This window comes from Hyla sarda, chromosome 1 (assembly GCF_029499605.1).
Source record: "Hyla sarda isolate aHylSar1 chromosome 1, aHylSar1.hap1, whole genome shotgun sequence".
Taxonomy (NCBI): Eukaryota; Metazoa; Chordata; class Amphibia; order Anura; family Hylidae; genus Hyla; species Hyla sarda.
Genome location: NC_079189.1, coordinates 445,782,572 through 445,800,119, shown reverse-complemented (window position 1 = coordinate 445,800,119; position 17,548 = coordinate 445,782,572). Strand labels below are relative to the sequence as shown.

At 44.2% G+C, this 17,548-nt stretch overlaps 1 long non-coding RNA gene across 1 annotated transcript in view; it reads right to left on the bottom strand.

Moving 5' to 3' along the window:
- Positions 1 to 6,638: 6,638 nt before the first annotated feature.
- Positions 6,639 to 17,548, bottom strand: part of LOC130283745 (uncharacterized) — a 58,191-nt gene continuing 47,281 nt past the window's right edge. The window contains exon 3 of the long non-coding RNA XR_008846836.1: positions 6,639 to 7,501. This is a non-coding gene — a long non-coding RNA (uncharacterized LOC130283745). The remainder of the gene's footprint in view (positions 7,502 to 17,548) is intronic.

Sequence of the window (17,548 nt, the reverse complement as noted above, 5' to 3'; positions counted from 1 at the left end):
ACTACGGAATTTCCGCCAGAATATTCGCTTTGAAATTTCCGTCAGAAATTCCGCTTACTATAATGTATAGTTTAGTGAATGGTTTTCCGTTCACAAATTCACACTTCGGAATTTGTGAAGCGGAAAATCCGGATGAAAAATCCACTAGAAAATTTCCGCCTGAAGAAAGGGGTTGCTCTTTCTTCAGGCGAAAATCCTAGCGGAACACATAGCAGTCTTTAGTAGACTGCAGTGTCCGCGCGGTCCTAGCGCCGACTTATTCGGTTGGCGCAGGCGGAACTCAGAATCTCCGGGCGGAAATTAAGTTATGGGATAATGCTGAAGACTGGGACAATCTGGACAGTGCATTTGCCTCATGAGGAGGCCCAGGTCCATATCTAACTTCATATCAATATGGTAAAAGTCGAAGAACCAATCTTACCGATGGCTTTGAATGAGGAGAATATATCACATTTAGCGGCTTGTGATGTGCTATAATTTCAAAATACATTTTTTTATCAGTCTGAAAACACCATCTCTCAATATCAGAAAGGGAGCTATGTGCATACTGGACAGGTCTTTAGTCACCTGCATGTTGCCTCTGAACTAGGATGGCACCTAACCTCATGGGCTGAACAGAACAATAATTTGAGTCTGCACAGCACAATTTGTGAAGGATTTAAGTACAGTTAAAATGTGGCACAGGTAAGCCACCCCTTAAGTTCATTAGAGAAGCATTCTGGAGGATAAAGAAATTGATATCTTGTGGGTGTTAAGCATGAAAAGAATATAACAAACAGGTCATCCTTACCTACTCCGTTCCCCACATCTCCACAGTTTCACACACTTCTGATCCCCTGCTCAGTATTGCTGCCAGCTCCAGGATCAAGGAGTAAGACAGGGCCTTTCTGGCTGCAGTTGTGTCCTACCTCAGCCAGAAGTTGGCTAAGTGGGCAGGACCTGCCTTAAAGCGCAACTATTATCATGTTTTACGACTACTACAATGTTGTTGCTGATGACCATAAAGTGAATGTAACTATACCATTATTGCCGCTTTTCCTTCTTTTATAAGTTACTAGCTGAGTACTCGGTGTTGCGCGGTTTTTCCTTCCAAATCCTTTTTGGGGAGGAAAATAAACAAAGGAGGAAGCTTTTGACTTCATATGCAGTCCTCATGTATTGCTGTCATATCCCAACCCCACATCCCGACCTCCTATCCCGTCCTCCTATCTCAACCTCCTGTCCCGACCTCCTATACCGTCCTCCTATCCCGACCTCCTATCCCGATCTCCTATCCCATCCTCCTATCCTGACCTCCTTTCCCGTCCTCCTATCCCGACCTCCTATCCCGTCCTCCTATCCCGATCTCCTATCCCGTCCTCCTATCCCATCCTCCTATCCCATCCTCCTATCTCGACCTCCTATCCCGTCCTCCTATCCAGTCCTCCTATCTCGACCTCCTATCCCGACCTCCTATCCCGACCTCCTATCCCGTCCTCCAATCTCGAGCTCCTATCCTGAGCTCCTATGTCAACCTCCTATCCCATCCTCCTATCCCGACCTCCTTTCCCATCGTCATATCTCGACCTCCTATCCCATCCTCCTATCTTGACCTCCTATCCAGACCTCCTATCCAGACCTCCTATCCCGTCCTCCTATCCCGACCTCCTATCCCGATCTCCTATCCCGTCCTCCTATCCCGTTCTCCTATCCCGACCTCCTATCCCGATCTCCTATCCCGTCCTCCTATCCCGTTCTCCTATCCCGACCTCCTATCTCAACCTCCTATCCCGACCTCCCATCCCGTCCTCATATCCCAACTCGTAATATGTGTACCAGGTATTGAAATAACTCCAGCTGTACAGAAATTATATGGGAACATACATTTCCCATTGATTTGCATGGGACTTTAAACAAAAACCCTGACCCTCACAAATGGGAGTAGTTAAGGGTTAAATTAACTATCCTATATTTTAAGTGGACATATAAGTAACATGTGACCAAGCCGTTTGGAAGTTATGCAGTAACATATATTTCCCATTGACTTGCATGGGACTTTAAACATAAGCCCCGCCCCTGGCAAATGGGGGTGAGTAAGGGTTAAATCACCTATCCTATGTTTGTTGTTGACATATAAGTAACATGTGCGCCAAGTTTCATGTTAATATCTTTAGCTGTTTGAAAGTTTTTGTGGAACATACATACATATATACATACATACACACACACGCACGTTGAGTTTTATATATATAGATAAAATCATTTTCGGTTGGATAGGCGTGGCTTGGGGTTTGAGATTTCGCTCTGTCAATTCACTGCAGCAAGCACACGTCAGAGTCGGCAGGGAGGGGTGCATGCGCTGTAGACTGCTGTGTCTCACTACAAGGAAAAAAGGAAAAGCTGTGATAACGGTATGGCTACATTCACTTTATGGTCATCAGCAACAAACATTGTAGTAGTCTGGAGGGTTAAAAAATGATGACAGTTGTGCTTTAATAGCAGAGGGGGACCGGAAGTGTTTGGAATGTGACAAGGGTAGGTAAGTATGACCTCTTTGTTAGTATGTTAGTATGACCTCTTTGTTATAGTCTTTCATGCCCAGAAAGATATAAAATTTTTTTGATTCCCCAGAATATCCCTTTAAATGCTCCTTGTTTCACAGAGACCCTCTGCTATGAGTCTGTTTTGCAAGTTATTCTTCTTAGGGGTCCAATGACCGTTGTCATGTCTGTAATAAATTTAACATAGGCATTAAAGGGGTACTCTGGGGACCCCCGCGATCTACCTGCTGCACCCGGCATTCGTTTAGAGCGTTGGGTGCTGCACCAGAGGCTTGTGACGTCACGGCCACACCCATCGCGTGACATCACGGCCACACCCCCTCAATGCCAGTCTATGGGAGGGGGCGTAACGGTCGCGGGACCCTCATGATCAGATAAGATGTCTAGGGGTGGGGTAACTAACTTTTTTAACTAACTATCCAAAGAAAGCTGTGTACCGTATATACTCGAGTATAAGCCGACCCGAGTATAAGCCGAGACCCCTAATTTCAACCCAAAATCCCAGGAAAAGTTATTGACTCGAGTATAAGCCTAGGGTGGGAAATACCTCATCCCCCCCTGTCATCATCCAGACCCGTCATTAACATCCTCATCATCCCCTTGTCATCATCCCACACATCCCCCCTTCATCATCCCCTTGTCATCATCCCACACATCCCCCCTTCATCATCCCCTTGTCATCATCCCACACATCCCCTTATCATCCCACACATCCCCCCTTCATCATCCCCTTGTCATCATCCCACACATCCCCTTATCCCACACATCCCCCCTTCATCATCCCCTTGTCATCATCCCACACATCCCCTTATCCCACACATCCCCCCTTCATCATCCCCTTGTCATCATCCCACACATCCCCCTTCATCATCCCCTTGTCATCATCCCACACATCCCCTTATCATCCCACACATCCCCCCTTCATCATCCCCTTGTAATCATCCCACACCCCCCCCCCTTCATCATCCCCCCCCCCTTCATCATCCCCACACCCCCCCCCCCCTTCATCATCCTCTTCTCATCATTCGCCCTCAGTGGTCTTCAACCTGCGGACCTCCAGAGGTTTCAAAACTACAACTCCCAGCAAGCCCGGGCAGCCATCGGCTGTCCGGGCTTGCTGGGAGTTGTAGTTTTGAAACCTCCGGAGGTCCGCAGGTTGAAGACCACTGCGGCCTTCAACATCATCCAGCCCCCTCTCACCCCCTTTAGTTCTGAGTACTCACCTCCGCTCGGCGCTGGTCCGGTCCTGCAGGGCTGTCCGGTAAGGAGGTGGTCCGGTGAGGAGGTGGTCCGGGCTGCTATCTTCACCGGGGGCGCCTCTTCTCCGCGCTTCCGGCCCGGAATAGAGCCGTTGCCTTGACAACGACGTATCTGCGTCGTTGTCAAGGCAACGTGACTATTCTGAGGCCGGGCCCGAAGCGCTTAGAAGAGGCCTCCCCGGTGAAGATAGCAGCCCGGACCACCTCCTCACCGGACCACCTCCTTACCGGACAGCCCTGCAGGACCGGACCAGCGCCGAGCGGAGGTGAGTACTCAGAACTAAAGGGGGTGAGAGGGGGCTGGATGATGTTGAAGGCCGCAGTGGTCTTCAACCTGCGGACCTCCGGAGGTTTCAAAACTACAACTCCCAGCAAGCCCGGACAGCCGATGGCTGCCCTGGCTTGCTGGGAGTTGTAGTTTTGAAACCTCTGGAAGTCCGCAGGTTGAAGACCACTGCGGGTGGGGGAGTTCACTCGAGTATAAGCCGAGGGGGGTGTTTTCAGCACGAAAAATCGTGCTGAAAAACTCGGCTTATACTCGAGTATATACGGTACTTATGTTGGGTTTTCAGAATTTTCTAGTATCAGAAACAGCCTTTATTTTAATGTCCTCTGGACTAATACCTTTCTCTCACAGTACATAGCCTATTAACGGGATATTACATTTATTCTTTTTTAATGAAATTCATGTCTACTGTAAGGGCTCATTCATGCAGCAGAATTTCTGAGTGGAATCCAGTGTAAAAATTCTGCACGGAAATTCCGGTGCAGCAGCCTCTCATTGTTTTCAATGGTTTTCCGCTGGAACATGCACATAGCAGAATTTCCGCGGTAGGAAAAGTCTGCCACAGGAATTTTGATTCTGGACTCCGCAGAAATAATTAACAATGCATTTCCTCTCTAAAATGCATTGCAGTCTATGGAGATAGGAAAACAAAATTTCCAGCACAGCAACCTCTTCTGAACAATGCTTCTTTATTATATATGCACACAGTACATATGACAAAGTGGATAGTGAAGCGTTTTGGTCTGACTAGCAAGCCTAACCCATAGTAAGATTTACTACTCAGGCCGAAACGCGTCACTATCCCCTTTGATGTACCGTGTGCATATATAATAAAGAAGCATCACTCGGAAGAAGTTGCTGTGCTGGACATTTGGTAGACAGCACATTTACAAGCAGTCCTAGTGTCGACTGATTCAGCCACCTTCTGCACACAAAATGTCCACCCAGAGTTTTTCTATTACGATATTTTTTCCTGTGAATGAGCCCTAAGCATTCCAGCACATACCCATTCAACAAATTTCTGTGTGGTTTTCCCCACACATTTATATAATCAGAAATATTGTGTTATTGAGTATCTTCACAACCATGTAGCACTTTTTGTATCACATATCGAATGCAAATATTGTAGAGATCCTAAATACTGGGGTCAATTCAGTTTGATGAGAGCCCAATTTCAAGTCCAATTTACTGAAAACATTCCCCCCATTCATCTCTTGCAAAACAAGGGAAAAAAAGCCAGAAAAAAACTCAATTTGTATAAAATATCTGCATTCCAGCCTGATGTCTATCCATGTTGATAATCACTAGGGCCCAGTGGTCTTTGTTTTACCAATATTGATATCTTGTTTGTATTTTCTATCCATAAATAAACTATATTTGTATCCATCTTGGAGTTATCTGTATATGTACACTTCTGGAAGCATTTTAGTCTTAATTATTTCTTTATTCATGCCATTTTCACCCACGTCTTTTCTCATTTCCTCATTGCTCCCACGTTCTTTTCTTCATTTATCCCTCTATTTATACCACTTTTTACTTTATATCACTCTCACCCTTTCCATACTCATCATACTGACATCATACTGGATCATAGTCCACTTTTTATTTTCATTTTCTGTTGCATAAAATTGGTGATAGAAATTGGGGTCTACACCGAACTGTAGTTTTCGGACACACATAACAGAGCACACCTGCAAATGTGTATATTACATATAATAATCCTATAGAAAAATATGGGTAGACTCAATAGATAATGAATAATGCGTAATCTTTATTAAGCATACAGATATACAATATAAAATCATTTAAAAAAAACACAATGCAGCAAACAAGTCCTGCAGGGGAATGGCCAATTGGAAGTAGTGTAGAGCAACAATTTTTTGCTCCAAAAAACAAGGAGTGGGGATAAGGTGACTGTAAACAAAAGGAACTGTAGGAGACGGTAAATAGTCATAGAAATGAAATGAAAAGGAAATTCATTTCCTCCAGTAAAGCATCAAAAATATTGCACAATCCCAATAGCCCAAAAAGATGTGAAGGAAAAAATTACCCAGAAAAGTCACCAAAAAAAAGATCAGTATCCTAAACCCCAAAGCTAATCAGCCCACCATTCCACCAGCCATTACCTGCAGGAAAGATACCACCCTTGGCTTTGGGGTTTAGGATAATGATTTTTTTTTTTTTTTTGTGTGTGTGACTTCTGGGTAATTTTTTCCTTCACATCTTTTACAAATTGGCGTATTGGGACTGTACAATCTTTTTGATGCTTTACTGGAGGAAATTCATTTCTATGACTGTTTACAGTCTCCTATAGTGCTTTCTGTGTACAGTTACCTTTTCCCCACTCCACGTTTTTGGGAGCACAAAATTGTTGCTCTACACTACTTCCTACTGGCCATTCCCTACAGGACTTGTATGCTGCATTGTGTGTTTTTTTAAACAATTTTATATTGTATCTCTGTATGTTTAATAAAGATTACGCATTATCCATTATCTATTGAGTCTACCCATATTTTTCTATAGGATTATAAGATAAATTCAGCATTGGAAAGCTCTGCAGCTGAAATTCTGTTGTGTGCATTGTGCAGCGGAATCCTATTGACAGCATGGAGATGCTGCTGCACTGGAATTTCCACTCAGAAATTCTGTAGTGTGAATCCAGCCTAAGGGAGCTCTTACATGGAAGTTAGAACGTTGAGCTGTCTCTTGTCTCTTTCAGGGTCCATTTTTTATTTTTTATTTTTTGTGTGTAGTCCAGACTCTCAGTGGCTTGGAGAAAAACAGACATCACTGGGTCCCGATAGATCCCATTAACATGAATGGGATCCATAAATTGCAAATTTTTTAAATATTTTAGAGAGGTTAAGCAGGGGGAAAAAGCCAGAATATGCAGTATTTACTTCAAAGCAGTGGCAAGTCCAAAGTCCCAAAGGTTGTAGGAGCCAGCTAACCTGTATATACGTTATTCACACCTCTTTTGGGAGGGTGCATCTGTAATGAATGTTATGTTGGGTGTAGTAGTTCTGTTAATTTGTCACAAGGCAGGGTGGTGTAGCTGACTCAATGTTCCCCTGTGTACCAAGCGACTTTTTGTCAGTTTAGTCTGGACAATACCAAAAGAATGGACATTTGGTCACTGTCCCTTTGAATGTTGCTTTTTTAGCAGCTTTACAAAATTTAACAATCTTTGTGGTACTTTTGAGAATGTTTTTATGTAATGAGTAATGCAGATCTGAATGTTCATGGTTCAATATGTTATCAGTCCAAAGTTACTGCAATTACTGATGTGGTTCTTCATAGGTTGGCGTACTGTCGTGCAATATGTACAACTCTGGTTCTGTGACACAACATGAAACCAGACCGAAGGTCAACAAAAAGATAAATGTATTGCAGAGAGATCCTTGTTCTTCTCCTCTCTGGAAAAAAAATTACAAAACTCATAGTAGGAGATGAAGAACTTGAACATGTTATCTTCACATCATGGATAGGAACAGAAACAAGAATTTTATTGTAGACAGAATGTTACCTAGGTAAAATACACGTGATCTACCTTTATAAATATGTACACATTAAAATTACTAAAAATATATGACCTATACAATTCACAACTAACACAAAGAAGAAAAGTCTAGCACCACACAATGGCCCTTATTTACTAAAAGTGGAGTGTTTATTCTGGAGTGATTTCAATATCACTCGTCTTTTTTTTTCAGACTTATTTAGTATTCTGTCGCACATATCGGTTATTTTTCTGTCGCACATTTTTTTATGTCGCACTAGTCAATTGTGTCGTACAAACTCCGAGCTAAAGAAATTAGTTGTGTGAGTCAAAATGGTTTACACTTTTTGTTTAAAAATGTTTCCATGAATCAAAATTATTCATGTGTTATAATTTTTCAAACATTACAACAATTATCCTTGTTTATCAGCTTGGGTGTTAAATTGATTTAAACCTAATATTGCAAATGTGTTAAAAAGAAAAAAAAATATATAAACATTAACTATCACAAAAGCATTCAATGTATGGATACGCCTTGAAGTCCTGGTACTTAAGGACCCAGGGCGTATCCATACACCCGTGGGAATTTCGGTCCCCTGCCGCGCGCCGGGCGGGGATCGGACCGGGGTGACTGCTGATATCGATCAGCAGGCACCCCGCGCAAATGTCCAGGGGGGTCATCAGCCCATGACTTTATATGAATTCACACTTGCGATTTGCGCCTATTCCGGGTCATACGGGTCTATGGTGACCCGGTGACCCGGAATATAAGGGGGATCGTGTTTGTCTAAGACACCCACGATCCCCCTGAAGGAATAGGAGTGAGGTGGCAGGGGTGCCACCCCTCCTATCCCTGCTATTGGTCGCCAGAAGTGACGACCAATAGCAGATCGGGGGCGGGGGGGTTACTTTCGTTTTCCCCTTCCTCCCCACGCACAATTGGCCGGGCAGGAGGGGGAAACCGACACGGACCGGCGCCGAAGATCCACTTACCCATTTGGAGGCAGCGGGCGACAGAGATCGGCGGGCGACGATGTTGTGCGGCTGGATCCTACGGAAGCCGGTGAGTTGCCTAGCAACATCTGGAGGATACAGTTTGAGACCACTATACAGTGGTCTCTAACTGTATCCCTCCAGATATTGCAAAACTACAACTCCCAGCATGCCCAGATAGCTGTTTGGGCATGCTGGAATATGTAGTTTTGCAACAGCTGGAGGGCTACAGTTTGAGACCACTATACATTGGTCTCTAAACAATATCCCTCCAGATCTTGCAAAACTACAACTCTTAGCATGCCCAAACAGCTGTTTGCTGTCTGGGCATGCTGGGATTTGTAGTTTTGCAACATCTGGAGGGCCACAGTTTGGAGATCACTTTGCAGTGTTCTCTAAAACTGTAGCCCTCCAGATGTTGCAAAACTGCAAATCCCAGCATGCCCAAACAGCAAACAGTTGTCTCGGCATGCTGGGAGTTGAAGTTGGGTACCTCCAGCTGTTACATAGTTAGATAGTTACATAGTTAGTATGGTTGAAAAAAGACATACGTCCATCAAGTCCAACCAGGGAATTGAAGTGAAGGGTGTAAGGGGATAAGGGAAAGGGATGTAGTTTTATAATTCTGCATAAGCATTAATGTTATTTTGTTCCAGGAATGTATCTAACCCTGTTTTAAAGCTGTTAATTGTTCCTGCTGTGACCAGTTCCTGAGGTAGACCGTTCCATAAATTCACAGTCCTCACGGTAAAGAAGGCGTGTCGCCCCTTTAGACTAAACCTTTTCTTCTCCAGACGGAGGGAGGGCCCCCTCGTCCTTTGGGGGGGTTTAACCTGGAACAGTTTTTCTCCATATTTTTTATATGGGCCATTTATATACTTATATACTTATAAACGTCTCTTCTCAAGAATAAACAATTGTAACTCCTTTAATCGCTCCTCATAGCTAAGATGTTCCATGCCCCATATTAGTTTAGTCGCGCGTCTCTGCACCCTTTCTAATTCCGCAGTGTCCCTTTTATGAACAGGCGACCAAAACTGAACAGCATATTCCAGGTGAGGCCGTACCAATGCTTTATAAAGGGGGAGTATTATGTCCCTGTCCCTCGAGTCCATGCCTCTTTTTATACATGACAATATCCTGCCGGCTTTGGAAGCAGCAGCCTGACATTGCATGCTATTCTGTAGTCTGTGATCTACAAGTACACCCAGATCCTTCTCTACCAGTGACTCTGCCAGTATAATCCCCCTAAGACATACGATGCATGCATGTTCTTAGTACCCAGATGCATAACTTTACATTTATCCACATTGAACCTCATTTGCCAAGTGGATGCCCAGACACTTAGTCTATAAATTAAACAACAGCGGGCCCAGTACTGAACCTTGGGGTACACCACTAATTACCGGGAACCAATCAGAGTACGAATCATTGACCACCACTCTCTGGGTACGATCCATGAGCCAGTGTTCAATCCAGGTACAAACTAAAGTTTCCAAGCCCAAAGACCTTAACTTACCTGTCAAACGTCTGTGAGGGACAGTATCAAACGCTTTGGCAAAATCCAGAAACACTATATCCACAGCCATTCCTCTGTCAAGGCTTCTACTCACCTCTTCATAAAAGCAAATTAGATTGGTTTGACAACTTCTATCCTTAGTAAACCCATGCTGGCTATCACTTATAATACAATTATCCCCTATGTATTCCTATATGTAATCCCTTATAAGTCCTTCAAACAATTTACCCACAATGCACGTTAGACTTACCGGTCTATAATTGCCTGGCGAAGACCTAGAGCCCTTCTTGAAGATTGGTACCACATTAGCCTTGCGCCAGTCCCTTGGCACAATACCAGACACCAGAGAATCTCTAAATATCATGAACAAGGGTACAGATATTACTGAACTTACCTCTCTAAGAACTCTTGGGTGTAGTCCATCCGGCCCTGGAGATTTGCTTACATTTACTTTACTTAACTTAATATGTACCATCTCTACATTAAGCCAGTTCAGTACATTACATGATGTGTTACCAGCACTGACCTGGCCAATGTCAGCTCCTTTTTCCATAGTGTATACAGAACTAAAGAAACCATTCAGTAGCTCCGGCTTCTCTTGATCGCCCATGACAACCTCCCCATTATCATTATTAAGGGGTCCTACATGCTCTGTCCTTGGTTTTTTTGTATTTATATATCTAAAAAAATATTTAGGATTAGTTTTGCTTTCTTTGGCCACCTGTCTCTCATTTTGAATTTTTGCTGTTTTTATTATATTTTTACAGATTTTATTAAGCTCCTTGTACTGTTTAAATGTTATAGCTGACCCATCAGATTTGAATTTTTTGAAGGCAATTTTTTTGTTGTTTATTGCTCTTTTAACATCATTTGTCAGCCATGTAGGATTTAGTTTTAATCGTTTATATTTGTTCCCCTTTGGTATATATTTAGCTGTATAGTTATTTAGAGTTGATTTAAAGATGTCCCATTTACCTTCTGTATCAGTATTTGAGAACACCTCCCCCCAGTCTATGTCCTGTAGTGCAGCTCTCAGCCCAGGGAAATTTGCCTTTTTAAAGTTATATGTTTTTGCTTTCCCCGTCTGTCTTTGTTTTCTACATTTTAAGTCAAAAGTAACTATATTGTGGTCGCTATTACCAAGGTTTTCCCGCACAGTTACATTACCAACCAGCTCTGCGTTGTTGGAAATGATCAGATCCAACAAGGCATCACTTCTTGTTGGGTCCTCCACAAACTGGCCCATAAAATTATCCTGCAATAAATTTAGGAATTTTCTTTGTAGTTTTAGCCAGCCCCCGGCCCCAATCTATATCCGGATAGTTAAAATCTCCCATTATTACCACTGTACCTGGCCGGGCGGCCCTCTCTATTTGTTTATACAGCCGACCTTCTATCTCTTCAGTGATATTAGGGGGTCTGTAGATTACACCAAATACAATTTTTTCAGTATTTCCCTCCTTTTGTAATTCTACCCACAGTGATTCCACATCTTCAGAATCATCACACACTATGGCATCGTTCACACTGACTTTCATACCACTTCTTACATACAGACAGACTCCACCACCTTTTCTGTTCATTCTATCCTTGCGAAACAATGTAAACCCCTGCAGATTGACAGCCCAGTCATGCGAGGAGTCCAGCCATGTCTCAGCGACCCCAACTATATCAATATGTTCCTCCAGTATCAAGGCCTCAAGCTCCCCCATTTTATTTGCTAGGCTTCTTGCATTTGTGAACATACACTTTACATTTCCATTAAGTTTTACACATATAGTCTCACTAATGGGATTTTCAGAGTTATTGGGGTTAATGTTATTATTAGAGTTCTAAGGGCTAATTGTACTATTTAAGTTATTGGGGCTAATGGGATTTTTTGAGTTATTGGGTCTAACGTTGTTATTTAAGTTATTGGGGCTAACAGTATTTTTTGAGTTAATGGGGCTTATTGTAGTTATTGAGTTATTGGGGCTAATGGAATTTTTTTAATTATTGGGATTATAATTTTTCGGGCTACATTTATTTTTACGGCTGGTTTGTAACCCATGGATCTCCTTAACCACTGCTCTTAACCTCCCCCCACAGGATTCCTCTCCACCCACCATTATGTCCTGACCCCTCTCTAACCTATCCATCCCACTGTCTGCTTTCTTTGCTTTATTATCCTCCCCCCACTCACCTAGTTTAAATACTCAGCCACCCCTTCCAGGATTCTCTCCCCCAGCACAGCGGACCCCCTTACATTCAGGTGCAAATTATCCGTAGAATAGAGTTTGTACCCCAATGAAAAGTCAGCCCAGTGCTCTAAAAACCTAAACCCTTCCCCCTTACACCACGACTTAAGCCATGCATTTAACTCCCTAAGCTTCCGCTGTCTTTCCTGCGATGCACATGGCACAGGAAGTATTCCAGAGAACACAACCTTAGAGGTCCTTCCCTTCAGCTTGGCACCTAGTTCCTTGTAATTATTCTTCAAGGACCTCCACCTACCAAGTATTCTGTCGTTGGTTCCCACATGGACCACGACAGCTGGGTCATCCCCAGCCCCCCCTAGTAATTTGTCCACCCTTTCCACCACATGCCGAACTCTGGCACCAGGGAGACAGCAAACCATTCAGTTGAGGTGGTCTTGGCGACAAATTATTCTCTCCGTCTTCCTGATTATAGAATCCCCTACCACAATTAACTGTCTTGGCCTACCTGCGTTACCATCCCCCACACTACTAGTTGAGCTGTTCCCCCGGCTGTTAGGGAGACCAGTATCCACTAGGGTTGCCATCTCTGATACTGAGGCCCTCGCATCATTGCCCAACTTGGCAATTTTACTTGGGAGATCAGAAGCAGAAGTGACCTTCCTTTTCCTTGCCCCCTTTCCAGTCCCTCTAACTACATTAACCCAGCTCCCTACTTGGGCCTCCTGGCTAGTTTTTCCAACCTCCATTTCTATCCCACTAACTTCTTGCTCTGTAAGATTGTCAATCGCCCTCAATGTTGCATTTTGCTCCTCTAGATCTCTAATACGAGCTTCCAGGTGGGCAACATGCTCACATTTGTCACAGCGGTATTCACCCTGAAGCTGCTGCTCCAGAGATGTATACATGTGGCACAATGTGCACTGAAGAAAACCTCCAATCCTGCTGTCCATATCCTTGGTGACAAACAGCTGTTATTAACTATTAAGAAAAACTACTTTTATCAAGGGAATGTAAAACTTACAGTTACAGTGGGTCCTGCTTACAACTCCTGCTTTTTAAACTTCTGCGTATAAAACTTCTCAGATGTTAACACTTAAGAATACAACACTTTAGAATACAAACCCAGCTTCAGTTAGCCTCAGTCAGAGCCCTTCGGTGATCATGGGAGTTGAAGTTTTGCAACAGCTGGAGGCACACTGGTTGGAAAATACTGAGTTAGGTAACAGAACCTAACTGAAGGTTTTCCAACCGGTGTGCCTCCAGCTGTTACAAAAGTACAACTCCCTGCATGCACGGTCTGTCAGTGCATGCTGGGAGTTGTAGTTTTGAAACAGCTGGAGGTATGCCCCCCTATGTGAACATACAGGGTACATTCACACAGGCAGGTTCACTGTAAGTTTCCTGCTTCAAGTTTGGGCTGCGGCGCAAACTCCTAGCGGGAAACTCACCGTAACACGCCAGTGCAAATGTACCCTATAAACACTACAATACACTAACACATAATAAAGGGTAAAGCACTACATAAACACCCCCTTACACCCCCCCCCCCCCAATAAAAATGAAAAACGAATTGTATGGCAGTGTTTCCAAAACTGAGCCTCCAGCTGTTGCAAAACAGCACCAGCTTGAGGCACCCTGTTTGGGAATCACTGGCGTAAAATACCCCTATGTCCACCCCTATGCAATCCCTAATGTAGTCCTCAAATGCGCATGGAGCTCTCTCACTTCGGATGAAAATTTGGGGGGGCTTTTTCTCCTTTTACCCCTTATGAAAAGGAAAAGTTGGGGGCAACACCAGCTTGTTAGTGTAAAAATTAAAATTTTTACACTAACATACTGGTGTTGCCCCATACTTTTCATTTTCACAAGCGTTAAAAGGAAAAAAAAGACCCCCAAAATTTGTAACGCAATTTCTCCTGAGTACGGAAATACCCCATATGTGGGCGTAAAATGCTCTGCGTGTGCACAACAAGGCTCAGGAGTGAGAGTGCACTATGTACATTTGAGGCCTAAATTGGTGATTTGCACAGGGGTGGCTGATTTTACAGCGGTTCTGACATAAACGCTAAAAATAAATACCCACATGTGACCCCATTTTGGAAACTACACCCCTCATGGAACGTAACAAGGGGTATAGTGAGCCTTAACACCCCACAGGTGTTTAACCCCTTAACGACCACGGACGTAAATGTACGTCCTGGTTTGGCGGGACTTCCTGCACCAGGATGTACATTTACGTCCTGTGTATGACCGCGAGCATCGAAAGGGTGCTCACGTCATACACGGCAGGTTCCGGCTGCTAGCAGCAGCCGGGGACCCGCCCGTAATGGCCGACATCCGTGATCGCGCGGATGTCCGCCATTAACCCCTCTGATGCCGTGATCAATACAGATCACGGCATCTGCGGCATTGCGGCACTTTGATTGGATGATCGGTTCGGCCGCATCGCTGCCGCGTGTTTATAAAGCCCCCATGGTGCCAGAACAATGGACCCCCCCCCCCACATGTGACCCCATTTTGGAAACTACACCCCTCACGTAATGTAATAAGGGATACAGTGAGCATTTACGCCCCACAGGTGTTTGACAGATTTTTGGATGAAAATGTAATTTTTCATTTGCACGGCCCACTGTTCCAAAGATCTGTCAAACGCCAGTGGGGTGTAAATACTCACTGCACCCCTTATTAAATTCTGTGAGGGGTGTAGTTTCCAAAATAGGGTCACATGTGGGGGGGGGGGGGTCCACTGTTCTGGCAGCACTTTGTAAACGCACATGGCCCCTGACTTCCATTCCAAAAATGTTTTTTCCCAATAGCTTAATGGCGCTCCTTCTCTTCTGAGCATTGAAGTGCGCCAGCCTGTGGGGTGTTAAGGCTCACTGGACCCCTTGTTACATGCCTGGAGGGGTGTAGATGCAAGACCCAGATGCAAGCATTAAACCTGCCTCCGCAACCAAAATACCCTATGGCAGTGTTTCCCAAACAGGGTGCCTCCAACTGCTGCAAAACTCCCAGCATGCCTTGACAGTCAGTGGCTGTCTGGCAATACTGTGAGTTGCTGATTTTCAACAGCTGGAGGCTGCGTTTTGGAAACAGTGCCGTACGAAAAGTTTTTTTATTTTTTATTGGGGGGAGTAACTGTGTAAGGGTGTCTATGTAGTGTTTTATTTTTTATTTTGTGTAGTGTAGTGTTTTTAGGGTACATTCACATGGTCGGGTTAACGCTGGGAGTTTGAGTTGCGGCGGAAAATTTGCTGCATCTCAAACTTGTAGCGGGAAACTCACTGTAAAGCCCCGCCCATGTGAATGTACCCTGCACATTCACATGGGGGGGGGACCTCCAGCTGTTGCAGAACTACTGACATGCTGGGAGCTGTAGTTATGCAACAGCTGGAGGCACACTGTTGCAAAACACTGAGAGTTTGTTACTTAACTCAGTGTTTCGCAACCAGTGTGCTTTCAGCTGTTGCAAAACTACAATTCCCAGCATGTACGGTCTCTCAGTGCATGCTGGGAGTTGTATTTTTGCAACATCTGGAGGCCCACTGGTTGTGAAACACTGAGTTAGGTAACAAACTCTGTGTTTCACAACCAGTGTGCCTTATGCTGTTGCAAAACTACAACGCTCAGCATGCAGTGACAGCCTAAGGGCATGCTGGGAGTTGTAGTTATGCAACAACTAGAGGCACACTTCTACAACTCTCAGCATGCCCTGTAGCTGTCCTTGCATGCAAGGAGTTGTATCTATCCACACTATTTCATAGAAAAAATTTAATGTGCTTCCAGCTGTTGCATAACTACAACCCCCAGCATGCACAGACTACCAAAGGGCATGCTGGGAGTTGTAGTCGTGCCTCCAGCTGTTGCATAACTACAATTCCCAACAAGGGAGTTGTTGCTAAGCAACAGCAGGAGGCGAACGGGCCTCACCTCCTGCTGTATCCTGCCGCTGCTCCTGAGGGTACCCCGGTACCCCCGCCGACCTCCGGACAGATAAGGGACCTCTGCCTGCCCCGATTGCCACCCCAATTATCACCCAGCAGAGTGGTCGGTCATTCCGACCAATCAATCATGTTATGGTGAGGTGGCACCAGTGCCACCTCACTCCTGCTGGGCAAGGGTGATTGGGGCTGTCTCGGACAGCCCCAATTACCCATTTTTCAGGGTCACCGGAGACCCGATTGACCCAGAATTGCTGCAAATTGCCAGACTGAATCGCCCGGCGATTTGTGGTCTCTGGACTCCCCAGGTCTTTGCATGGGATGCCTGCTGAACGATTTCAGCAGGCATCTCTGTCCGTTCCCCGCCCGGCGAGCAGCGGGGAATGGAAATCAGCAGGGCGTACCTGAACGCCTTGAGTCCTTAAGGACTTGGGAACGGGGGCGTATGTGTACGCTCTGTGTCCCTAAGAGGTTAAAGTTACAGTACAAGATATAGAATATATGGTACTCTAAATTTGGAGGAATACATAAAATATGTTTCCTTGTAGGAATATTATTAATATAAAAATAGCTTAGGTGAAGGATAACAATCTATAGCAGCATATTAGTGTTTTGCTAAAGATCCAAATTAGATTCTTTTGCAGGTAGAATATGAGATTCAATAATTCCAAGACTACAGTTCTAATATGGAGATTGAAGCCAATTCACCAGAACTAAATTATATGATTTCATCTACATAATAAAAATGATCTAAATCAAATAAGAACAATTGGTACCTTACCTGAATCATGTGAGTGACAACCTCTACAGAAAAGCTGGATGGCTTGAGTAATAACCGGTAGCCATTGTCTGTTACCATATTAGATCAGATGAGGTTTGAATGCATTAGAGAAGACTTCTCCCTGACTCCTTATGGCCCTGCCACTCAGGCAGCTTCTAGGAGTTTGGAAACTCTGTAGTAGTGCTGTAATGTCCGTTTATTTGTTTTTTTTATATTTTTCTGTCTAGGTGTGTATCCACACACTAGTTTGTCCAGAACAGTTTGCTATTCTACCTGGATAGGAAATAGTTAATGCTCTGAACGAATTAGAACTCAGGTGGAGTTATTTAACCAGAGTTCTCCTGCATTCTGGGGCTGGTTATTGAGTGCAATACTACAGTACTATGTCTGTTTGTGCTATATTCTGACTATGTCTGCTTGAGCATTTACCTTGTATTTACCTTATTTATCGGCGTATAACACGCACTTTTAAAACTACTATTATAGGAAAAAACCCTGCCTGTGTGTTATACGCCGATAAATCTGCCGGTCA